This window comes from Dermacentor variabilis, chromosome 11, assembly GCF_050947875.1.
Source record: "Dermacentor variabilis isolate Ectoservices chromosome 11, ASM5094787v1, whole genome shotgun sequence".
In the NCBI taxonomy this organism is placed as follows: domain Eukaryota; kingdom Metazoa; phylum Arthropoda; class Arachnida; order Ixodida; family Ixodidae; genus Dermacentor; species Dermacentor variabilis.
This window is the reverse complement of record NC_134578.1, coordinates 105,180,435-105,192,151: the sequence shown is the minus strand read 5'-3', so window position 1 is coordinate 105,192,151 and position 11,717 is coordinate 105,180,435.

Sequence of the window (11,717 nt, the reverse complement as noted above, 5' to 3'; positions counted from 1 at the left end):
TGTGCTGAACAGCCATGCAACTATTGAGCAAACCTTCTCAATTTTCCTGTTCGGCAAGATCACACTGACGATGCTGTGCCATCGGCGTATCAGATGGGCAGGAGAAGGCTTTAGCAAAGTCCTTGATATACATTAACGGACCGTTGATGTAATAGACTTCTTCGCGTGATAAACTCTTTGGGCAACGCGCATAGGCTGCCAAAATATAAAAGAGCTGCCCGTGTGACAGGCGCAGCAAGCTTCATGCCGGCTTTACGCTATACCAACCATGCATTTTGAATGCCTTTAAGACGGATGAGAGGCCCAGCGCAGTGATGAAAGTAATGTCCGCGTGGCTGCTCTTTTCAGCGTTGACGCTGTAGAAGGCGTCATAACACTCCTTTAGCCGCAACATTTTGGTTATGGTCCCCAAAGTCCACGAAATGCCATACAACACCACGAACCACAGCGCCTCTGCAGTCGTCCGGCCGAGTGCCGCCATGTTTAGTAGGTGTACGTTGTCTGGACCCATGCGGATAGAACTGTAGAGGGAGGGGGGCAGATAGACTCGGCTGCGGGCAATGAAGCTTATGTACTCGTAGTGAAGTATGTCCCCTTTGCCTAAGAAGAAACTGCGCTTCTTCTCAGCCAGGAAGTGGTGCTCGCGGCCTCGTAGCAGGTTCTCGAAGAAATCTAGCGATGACTTAGGAATCATGGTGCTATTGGGATGCACTTCGGCAGGAGTGTACAGGATCAGACTTTGGAAGAAGCTGTCGAGATGTTCGACGTTGTCTTTGGGCTGAAAGAGGCCACTCGCATGGCACTCTGCTCTCACGGCGCTTAGTACGGCGGTTAAGATAGCGAGAGCACGGGTCTCTTTTTCGGCACTCGTCAGTGTGTCTACTTCAAAGGAGCAGGCTTCAAGGAGGCTTCAGTTGCAGGTCTTGAAGACAAATTGCGGTATCGAATTGTTTAGAGCGTAAAATTCATCATTGATGCTCATGAAGCTGTGCCGAATGGAGTAGGCGGCTATGACGCCTTCTTCGATGGCACTGTCCTCTTGAGTGGAGATGATGTGAGGCATTATTCTAATCCGGTCCACGTGATAAACTGTGAACAACTGAGCCTCGCTTAGCGCGTAAGCGATGGCGCCCAGTCCGGCTTCTAGGTCTTCAATGCTCCATACATCGTGATTGAAGTCGCTGCGATTGGCCGCGGTGTAATCTAGGACTTTAATATCGGGCGGTATAATTCTGGCTGCATATGGTGGCTGTGAATTCCAGTGTACTTTCGATGTTCGTGCTTACGTTTAGACTAACATTGAGCGCTCTTATAGAAGTCTCTAGTATAGCCCTGATAATGTGGTTAACAGTGCAAATTGCTTTGTAGCCGATGAAAAGCGTTCCAGCGACGGCGTCGTATGACACGTAAAATCCTGTGTAGATCTGATACTTTGATGTTAATGTCGCTGCGTAAACGAAAGCTTTCTTTCTGTCCATGCTCTTTGGTGTGCTCTTTTCCTTCCTAACCAGGGTCTCCGCTAAGTCGGAGACGAAATCTCGGCGGGGACTCACCACGGTGTTAAAAGCAAGACCTGAAGTACGCAATGAGAAAATATACCGCTGGGCTGCGTTCAATGCCGGGTGGCATATGTCCGGTAACCACGATCCGTTCGAGCTCACTTCGCGTGCTGGTGTCCGGCCAGCTGCCAAATTTGGTGACGTTGGAGCAAACGTACTCGGAGAAATCGTAGCACGGATCCACGCTTGTATTGACCTACCGCATTGTCTGTTGCGCTTCTCTCGGGCAACAAAATGGCTGTTCGCTTTCGTCGATGGCTTTACCCCGTATGCGCCGCCAACTGCCGTGGTAGAGGCTGATCAATGTCAGCGTTGCGGCGAAGGCGACCACCGCAGCGGTAATGGTGGAGGCGGCGAAGTGGCGCCACTTCCAGGAGCCCCCGAGTGCATCGTTTCTGGTGACGGCGTTGAGGAACCGTGGAGAATGCGCATTCCTGGAGGTTGGCACGCGGAGAGCTTCAGCTGCGGCCATCTTTGACTTGTTCTTCACTTTTGTCGGAACGGCCTTTCGAATACTTGCCTTGTTCTGTCAGACACTTTTTTGATAGGTATGACTTGGAAGGGGTGGTTGGCAGCTTTATCGGCGCTGGCAACTGCTCTTGACAGTGCAAAAAAAACAAACAACTAAAAGCATCAGAAATTACCCGCACAGATAACATTTGTCTACCTTTTCAAACAATAGCTTGCGTATTATAACAGAACGGGCGCTGCTGCTTTCAGTGAAGAACGCGTCCCCTCACCCTCAGCGACCATCGTGGACAATGTAGAGGAACACGTACTTTTATTCACCAAGAAAACTTGTTGAAGCACAAGACACGGCGTGCTGGAGCACGACCGTTCTAGAACGCTAGCAATTTTACGGTATGTTTTGTCAGAGCGTTTCCCAGCGCTGAATTTCCAGAAATCAGTTCTTGGCATACATACATTGTAAATAAATACAGTCGTTATGAAGAAGAAATGAACTGGCTTGATAAAGATACAGCATACATGGGGAACACAATCACAGAATGCATAAACACTGCAGGAAATGTAGCAACCAGGAGAAAAGAGAAAAAGTCCATTGCTTCATCAGGTAATCACGCACCGCCGATTTAAACGTGCCGAGTGGGGCACTGAAATTAATGTGAGCTTTTAAGAGGTTATATAGTGTTGGTTTGCAGTAATCTAGCCTATGTCTACCGTAATTCATACATGTACGCGGCACTGGTATTAGCCTGTTACGTACGCTGTAGTCATAAGGGGAATGTTCTGTATTGTTTGGAAGTTTATTTTCGCACATAAAAAAGATATTTTATAATCATATAAATTAGATGCTTTAAACATATTGTAACGATGCTAATAAAAGCGCGATATTTATTAAGGGCGAACTTGTGCCCACAAGTTAAGGTCACTGCGGTCGTGAAGAAATGCCTGGCAGTCACGTTCTCAAAATTGGCCTCGAACCGTCTTCTTCTTCCTTCTCGCGTAACACCTCGTGCGCGTGGCGCATGCTAGCCGGGTCCAACCGGCTGCCCGTGCCATGAAGATCGCTGCCTGTTGTTGCTCAACACCACGGTACGGCGTGCACTGTGTCCAATACAAAGGGCGCGCAACTTGAATGACCCCAAGTTTGTCGCGGCATTGTCCCCCTCCTTACCGCATCGGCCCGATGCGTGAGAGGAAGTAGGGGTTCCTGTCTGCTCTCACTTTTTTTGTTCATGACCGCTCCTCGTAGGGTTTCATACGGACAACATGCACAACTTCCGTGGAGTTGCGCCTTCTTGGGCTCTCGTGTCTAGCGGATTTCACTTCGTAACTCACGTCGCTTATACGACGAAGCATTTCGTAAGGGCCGAAGTATCGGCACGGAAGCTTTTCAGACAGTCCACGGCGTCGCACTGGGGCCCATACCCACACCTTGTCACCGGGCTGGTAATGAGCTTCACTACGGCGCTGGTTGTACCGGCTGGAGTCGATGCGTTGTTGGTGGCGTATTCGGTACCTTGCCATCTGTCGTGCCTCCTCGGCTCTTTGGAAGAAACCATCTAGGTCAGATGAGTTATTGTTTTCTTCATCTAAGGGCAACATAGCATCCAAAGTTGTGGCTGAACCGCTCGGCCGAATACAAGTTCAAACGGGGCACTCGTGTTGTTTCTTGAACGGCCGTAGTATATGCGAAAGTGATGTACGGCAAAATTTCGTCACACAGCCTATGTTCAACATCGACATACATCGAAAGCAGTCAGTGTTCTTTCGAGGCGTTCAGTTAAGCTTTCTGCCTGAGGGTGGTACGCCGTTGTTCTCCTATGATCAGTATGCGTCATTTGCAACAAACATTTCATTAGGTCCGCAGTAAAGGCCGTTCCACGATCGGTAATAACAACTGTGGGAGCACCATGCCTGAGCACGATATTGTGGACAAAGAATTTTGCAACTTCGACAGCCGTTGTACTGTACAGGGAATCAGTCTCTGTGTAACGGGTCAGATAGTCCGTGGCCACAACTATCTACTTTTTACCTAAATATGATGTTAGGAAGAGTCCAAGGAGGTCCATACCGACTTGTTGGAATGGGGCTTTTGGTGGCTCTATTGGCTGGAGGAGGCCTGCCGGTTTTACGGATGGAGTCTTGCGCCTTTGACACTCGCGACAAGTCTTGACATAGTGCTGTACTCATGCTAATAACTTGGGCCAGTAGTATTTCAGACGAATCCCGGCGAATGTACGGCTCACGCCCATGTGTCCAGATGTCGGTTCATCGTGACATGCATGCAAAATTTCTTCTCGCATAGATGTGGGTACGACCAGTAAAAACTTTGTCTCGCTGTTCTCGAAGTTTCTTATGTAGAGGTTACTTCCTCGCAGACCGAACGAGGATAGCCCTCTAGAGAAAATACGCGGGAGTTGAATGTCGAGTCCCTCCAGGCACTGCATAAGTGGAAGCAATTCCGGGTCATCTCGTTATTGTTGAGCAATTTGTGAACCATCAACAATGCCAAGGAACGGGAAAGCCTCCTCTTCTGACACAGTTGTCTCGACGGGTGCGCGTGACAAGCAGTCGGCATCGCTGTGTTTCCTCCCGGAACGGTATACGAAAGTAATGTCATACTCTTGAAGCCTAAGGCTCCATCTGGCTAGTCGTCCGGATGGATCCTTGAGATTCGCCAGCCAGCAAAGTGAATGGTGATCACTGACTGCTCTGAATGGTCTACCATAGAGGTATGGCCGAAATTTACATATTGCCCAAATGACTGCGAGACACTCTCGGTTGCTAAGTAGTTTGCCTCTGCTTTCGAGAGCTTACGGCTGGCGTAAGCTATTACTTTCTCCTAGCCATTATGCCACTGCACTACTATGGCACCGAGGCCGACGTTACTCGCATCGGTATGAACTTCAGTGTCGGCTGTGTCATGAAAATGGGCAAGGATTGGAGAAGCTTTCAGGCGTTTCCTTAACTCGTCAAAGGCGTCTTGTTGTTGGCTTTTCCACATGAAAGGTTCATCTTCACTTGTTAGTAGTGTAAGGGGCTCACCAATCTTTGAAAAGTTTTCCACAAATCTCCTGTAGTATGCGCATTAAACCAAGAAACGTCACACAGGCTTTATATCTGTGGGTGTCGGGAACCTCGCAACAGCTGCTCTCTTTTCGCGATATGGCCGAACGCCTTCAGCACTGATGACGTGTCCGAGAAACCGAAGTTCATGGAAGCCAAATTGACATTTTTCCGATTGTCAAGTCTGCTACGCGAATAGCTTCAAATACTAGTCGCCGGTGCTCTAGATGTTGGTCAAATGTGGTGGAAAATACGACCACATCATCCAAATACACTAAGCACGACTGCCATTTCAATCCTGCGAGTACAGAGTCCATCATTCGCTGGGATGTTGCGGGCATGGAACAGAAGCCAAATGGAAGTGCTTTAAATTCAGGGGTTACAAATGCTGTCATTTCACGGTCCCGCTCATCCACCTCTATTTGCCAGTATCCACTCTTGAGATCCAGGTAGGATAAAAATTTTGCGCATCGGACAGATCTAACGTATCGCCGATACGCGGAAGAGGGTATACATCCCGCTTAGTTGCGGTGTTCAATTTACGGTAGTCGACGGAAAATCGAAATGTGCTATCTTTTTTCTTAACGAGCACTACGGGAGGCGCCCATGGACTGCAGGAAGGCTGAATAACGTCATCTGAAATCATCTCCTCGACTTGCTTTTTGATGATCTCCCTTTCTTTTGGTGAAACTCGATACGAGTGCTGGCATACCGGTCTTGCGGCGTCCTCTGTTATGATTCTGTGCTTTGCAACAGACGTGCGCCGTACCTTCGAGGAAGTGGAGAAGCAGTCGGAAAAATTCTTTATCAGGGCATATGTCTGTTTCTTTTGGGCTTCTGGGAGTCTTGCGTTGATGGTAATTGATTTGTCGACACTGCAGGTTCCTGGCAGGGCAGTTGACGTTGTCGTTAGGCTCCATAATTCGGTCGCTACACAGAACTCGTGGAAATCGACAATACCTGTTCCTTGTGCGACGTGTTGCAATTCATTTCCGGAATTCGTAAGTGCGACATTTGCACGGCCATCGCTTAAGTGAACAAGACCCCGAGCCACGCAAATACCTTTGTTGAAAAGGAGCTCTATGTTTCCATCCGCTATGCCTTCGCGGTCGTAAAATGTTTCATTCTCCACAAGAACCATTATAATGCAGCGTGGCAGCACGGTTACGTCCTCATCAACGACGCACAGTGCAGCAAGACGTCGCTCCTCCAATGCTTCCATAGGTATGGCTTGTTTTGTCGAGGAAGACACACTGGACCTACGTAGGTTAATTATGGCGCCGTTAGCTTGTAGAAAATCTATTCCCAATATAAGTTTCTGCGAACATTCTGGCAGTAAAATAAAGTCAGAAACGTAAGTGAAGCCTTTTATCGTAAGTCTTGCGCTGCATCGGCCAAGGGGCGTAATAAGATGACCGCCTGCAGTGCGCATCTGTGGTCCAGTCCACTGCGTCAAAACGTTTTTCAGGTGCTTCGCCATCTTGAAGCTTATTAGTGAATAATCAGCGCCGGTGTCGACTAAGACATTCAGCTCGCATCCATCTATTGTCTACCGCAAATCTGATGTAATCGTTTCGTTCCTGCACCTGTTTACTGTAATTGTCTCGTCATCGCACTGGAACCGCGTTGGAGGATCTTCGTAACTGTGGTTATCAGCGGCCTGGCCTCCAGAGGTCGCTTTCTTCAGTTTTCCTTGTGTGGGCTTGGTGAACGACGCCTAGGCAAGCTTGAAAACGCGCTTGGGCTAGGCGATCGGTAGCGCATCGGCGACGGTGACCGGGGTTGATGTTGGCGAGGAGTAATAGGGCTTTGGCGCGTGGACAAGTATTCTTCGATCTCTGCTGGCCGTTCAGCATTTCGGGGGCATGGTGCAATTAACGGAAAACCCCTTAATCCAGCTTGACGGTACGGGCAGAACCTATACAGGTGACCCGCTTCTCCGCAGGGAAAACACAGAAGCCTGCGCTCGTGGTCACGCCAGACGTCACTCTTTCGGGGCCTTTGTTCCACAAAACGAGGTGCACTACGTACTGACAGCGGATAGGCAGCCGCTGGTTCCAGCAGGCGAGGTGCACTCCAAACAGTCGGCGGGTAGGGAGCAGTAGTCGCAACTGCTCCGCTACTGTGTACCGCGGGTTGCCTGAGTACGTCGGCGTACGTTGGAGTGCGCGGCATCGGCTGTGGCTAACGCTCTGGACCTCGTATGACTTTCCTCAGTCCGTCCCGGACAACGTCGACGATAGATAGTGCAGTTGGAGCCTGAGGTGTCTGCCACTCGTTGAGCTCTTCCCTGATCACTGACCGGACGAGCTCCCGCAGGGCTTCAAGGTCGATTGGCCCGCCTCCAGGCAAGACATGGACAAGTGCACAGCTCGCTTCACGGTTGTATTGCCGAGCCCGCTGCTCCAGCGTCTTTTCGATGGTCGTTGCTTCATATCTGAACTCGGCGACCGTGCGTGGTGGGTTGCAGACGAGAACTGCGAAGAGTTCCTGCTTTACACCACGCATGAGATGGCGCAGCTTCTTATCTTTACTCATGGTTGGATCAGTACGCTTGAACAAGCGGGACATGTCCTCTATGTACATCGCCACGTTCTCGTTTGTGAGCTGGTTCCTGGCTTGAAGTGCAATTTCCGCGTTTTCTTTACGATCCGGGCTGGCGTACGTTGATAGCAGTTATCGTCGAAATTCTCCCCAAGAGGACAAAGACGGTTCGTGGTTTTCATATCACGTTTTTGCAAAGTCCTCCAAAGCAAAATATACGTTACGAAGCTTCTCTCCCTCATTCCATTCATTAAAGCTCGCCACTCTCTCGAACAGTTCCAACCAGTCTTCCACATCTTCGAACGAGTCACCATGGAATGTTGCCGGCTTGCGAGGTTGGCTTACGACTAGCTCTGCAGGTGTTACCTGGGTACTCATGGTGGCGGCGTCCGTTGTCTGAATTTCTCTTGGCATGAAGAGAAGAGGGCCGAATTCGGGCGAGTCACCTCGAAGACGGCGGCTGGTCCGCTGGTGTACAGGTGTCAGTTGCACGGGATGGACTCGCTGGTTGTCGGGATTACGATGACTTCCGTTCGTGGGGCTTCGACTCATACCCCGCACCTCCACCAGAAATGTAACGATGTTAATCAAACAGCGATATATATTAAGGACGAACTTGTGCCCACAAGTAAAGTTCACTGGGGTTGTGAAGAAATGCCTTGCAGTCGCGTTCTCAAAATTGGCCTCGAACCGTCTTCCTCTTCCTTCTAGCGTAACACCTCGTGCGCGTTGCGCATGCGAGCTGGGTCCAACCGGCTGCCCGTGCGATGAAGGTCGCTGCCTGTTGTTGCTGAACACCACGGTACGGCGCGCACTGTGTCCAATACAAAGGGCGCGCAACTTGAATGTCACCAAGTTTGTTGCGGCAATTTTATGTTTAATGAATAGGGGACCAGTGGGTAATATGCTTGGGTGTCCATTAAAATTCCCAAAGATTCGCAACCGCTCCAGTTTGTTGTAGTTGGTGGTAAGTTGTAGTACCCCAAACTAAATTACAATATGAAAGACGCGAGTAAAAATTAGCATAACATATTGCAGTCTTTAGTCTAATTGGAAATAATTCCCTCAGTCTCTAGAGGCAACCAACTGCGTTGCCTAATTCAGTCGTGAGCTTATTAAGGTGCATGTTCCAAGATATTGTTTCTTCGTAACACACTCCCCCCCCCCCGCAACTTTTTCAGATGCAACGCGCTGCAGGGCCATTCCTTCATTGTTTAGGGTGAGTTCGAAGTCACTTTGTTCAGGCGTTTAAAAATAATACATTTAGTTTTTTATATTTTAGGGTAACCTGTTTGAGTTCAACCACTGTTCAACTTTAGTTAGGTAATTGTTTATCGTTGTGTTTATTTCGGCTAAAGTTGGTGTGAAAAAGAAAATATTAGTATCATTAGCATACATGACCAGTTTGGGAGAATTAGGCACATCACATAAGTAATTGATGTAAAGTATAAACAATAAGGGCCCTAGAATCGACCGCTAAGGTACCCCATGTTTTGCCACAGCATTCGGAGATGACAAGCCATCGACTTTGAGACACTGTTTTCTATTGTAAAAATAGTTCTTTATGAGATCATGGGCGACACCACGTATACCGTATTCATGCAGTTTTGACGGCAGAATATTATGATTTACACAATCAAATGCTTTCCTTAAATCACTGAACAAACCCACAGTAAAAAGTCTGTTTTCAGTGTTGCTAAGAGTCTTGTTCTTCATTAGTAATAATGCCATTTCAGTAGATTTCCCTTACTGAAAGCCGTATTGTGAATTAATCACAGCGCGGTATGTATAAGAAAGTTTTTGAGCCGTGCATGAATTAGAATCTCAAAAACTTTCGACAAAATGGGCAGAACAGATACCGGTCGGTAGTTTGCTATATCACTGACGGCTCCACCTTTGTGAACAGGGGTTACACGTGCTAACTTAAGGTCACAGGGAAATATACCAGTCTCTAACAGTTGATTAATTACCCGCCGTGGTTGCTCATTGGCTATGGTGTTGGGCTGCTGAGCACGAGGTCGCGGGATCGAATCCCGGCCACGGCGGCCGCATTTCGATGGGGGCGAAATGCGAAAACACCCGTGTGCTTAGATTTAGGTGCACGTTAAAGAACCCCAGGTGGTCAAAATTTCCGGAGTCCTCCACTACGGCGTGCCTCATAATCAGAAAGTGGTTTTGGCACGTAAAACCCCAAATATTATATTATATAACAGTTGATTAATTAGGAATGTCAGCGGTAAGGCTATAATAGACGCCACACGCTTATAAGGTATAGCGCTTAGGCCATCCAACCCGACGGCGACGTGGTTTCTAATTCTGGAAATGCAATTTGTGACTTCTTGTGCCTTAACCGGAGAAAGAATAACTGAATTCGCCAATTTTGTACGTGCAAACAATGGCGCTTTAGTACAATCACTATGGCTATTCGGAGACACGTAGTCGCCACCGTTGGAAAAAATTTCGTTCGTTTCTGTTAGGGCATCTTTATCCATCTTGCCTTGATCAAAAGATGCAATATTAATTGAGCCCAGAAAATTAGACAAGTTATTGATTTCTTGCCATAAATTTCTTGGACTTGTATATTTTAGCAAAGAGGGACTGATACTAGGAGATTTTTGCCTTTTTTAAATCAGCGTTTTATTGCGATATTAATTCAATTCTGTGAGCAAGACAGTATCACGTGATTGAACGAATCTATGATACATTTTGTTTTTGACTTTTATTTTCTTATGCAAGCTCTTTGTAATCCAAGCCTTGCGTATAATTTTGCTTCGCTGGGTGTTATGTATCAAAAGGAAATGTTTTCCATAGCAGGCTATGATTTTGTTGAAAAAGATACGGTAGGCCTGATCGGTATCACTTTCGGCGTAAACATTGTCCCAGGCTATCAGTTCAGTATCAGAATAAAAATTCTTGAGTCAAGCGGAGTCAATGTCGCGATAACTCGGGTTGTCGTTACTTCTGTGCTTTTTGGGAGTTACTGGAAAAAACGTGAAAATCGAGAGACGATCACTGATATCTAGGGAGAGCACCTGTTAAGTACTGGTCGCAAGGAAGGCTGGCGATACATATATCAAGAATTGTGGTGCTAGTTCCAGTAATACGAGTAGGTAACGTAATCAGGTTTGCGCAGGCAAAAGTACGAATTATGTTTTGAAAATATTCACTGGATTCATCACCACTGAGCTTATTTATGTTCACATCACCCATTATTAAAAAGGATGTACGCTTTGAGTATAGGCTAGGCAGCAAAGTTCCCATGAACTCAAGAAATTCGGAGTTATGTCCTAATGGCGGCATAGACGCTGCTGCAATAACAACATTCGTAGGTATTACCACTAGACACTATACACTGGCAGTAATACAAGTTTGCACATTAACAACATCACAAGCAATACAATTTTTGATGTACAGAGATATATGTCCACCACGGTTAGCGGACCGCGTAATTCCGTGATAATTATATCGTGGCATTTTTTGGGGGGGTTAACAGTTGCAGAAAGCCTGCATTCTGTGAACAATATAGCATCAAATTTCATCGATGGGCTGTCGAAAAACATGCGTAGGCTGTTCATTTATTTTTAGTCCTACGAGCGTTTAAATGAAATGCACTGAAGCAAGTAGACGACACCTCAGTGTTGAAGTTTTCAGTGTCGTAGTATTTACATTCTGCCATAGCAGCAAGAACTCTGTTGGGTTGCACACTAAAACGAAATACGTTATATGAACGCCTACTTTAACGTTGCATTTTATTCAGATCTTCTGGGCAGGCAATCCTTATCATGTCTGATGATTCTGATTTCCTTGCGGAATTTTTTTTCGCCATGCGTCCAAAGGAACCTCCATCCTACTTCTCGTTTTCTTTTTCTTTTTTTTTGCATTTGGGGCTCCCAGTAGCTGCTTCCCCTGCCTTGCCCTGCCTGCTTCATGCCGTCGTCTTCAGGCTATCGTCGTCATAAAGTAGTCATGCACGCGTTGTCACACCGACATCGTGATGTCGTCGTAGTCGTAGTGATTCCATCGTTGTTCCTCCAGTTTCGTTATTCGAGTATAGTCACGCCGCCGTCGTCACGCCGTTGTCAC